Source organism: Octodon degus, unplaced genomic scaffold (assembly GCF_000260255.1).
Source record: "Octodon degus isolate 3935 unplaced genomic scaffold, OctDeg1.0 scaffold00146, whole genome shotgun sequence".
NCBI lineage: Eukaryota > Metazoa > Chordata > Mammalia > Rodentia > Octodontidae > Octodon > Octodon degus.
The window spans coordinates 5,267,581-5,268,519 of NW_004524722.1; positions in this window are offsets into that span (position 1 = coordinate 5,267,581).

The following is a 939-nucleotide window of genomic DNA, read 5'->3' on the forward strand; positions in this document are numbered from 1 at the left end:
TTAAGTATTTCTCTTTTCTTCTTTTTTACTTTGTAATGTTTTTATAAGTGCAATTTGTTTAGACAGAGGATGGTAAATATTTGTTGTGGTGTATATCTGTGTATGGCATATGTGACAGAAAGAGGGAAAGATTATCAAAGAATCAAGAATTTTCATCAGTTAACCCTTATAGAATCTGTAGACTTAGAGGAAACTAATTTCTGTGTATTCATTATAAACTATTCACATTGTTTTAAGGGATCAATGTACTGTGTCTATGTTAAAATTCAACAAATGAACAGTCAATTTTTGATTAAAGCCTCCTGTACATAACTCTAGCTCACACCTCTAGGAGGAGCAGAATTAGACTTACTTAGGAAGATGGCCAAGAACAGGTCCTATAATGTTCTAAACATGAAATTAACATTTTGTATGAGGATTATGGAGCAAAAGCATAGTTAGTTTGGAGACAAGATTGATGTACATAGTCTAACCACGGGGTAAATATTCTGCTGTCATAATGGAAATGTAAGGTGAGAGAAAGCTTATTTTATGCTTCAATTAAATTTTGAAAGTTATGTTCTTCTTCTGCAAAAAGCACTCAATGGATGGATCTTGATTTCATCTACATTTTGTATAAAGATGTATCACTTTCAGAAAATCAGAGAAAAAATAACTTCTAAAGAAGATAATATTGTTTAAAAATATAGTATTATAAATATTGTTTAAATGGGAATCACAATGTTGTATAAAAATTAGAACACATACAAAAATTGCCATAATGGAATAAAAGAAATTGAGGGACAGGAACCTGAGGTATATGCTAACATCCAAGGTTCTCCTGTTTAGATAAAGATAGTTAAAGGAAACATAAAATAGCAAGGAGATGTATTTAGACTATGGCTACCCAAACACACACACACACACACACACACACAATACATATACATATAACATGGT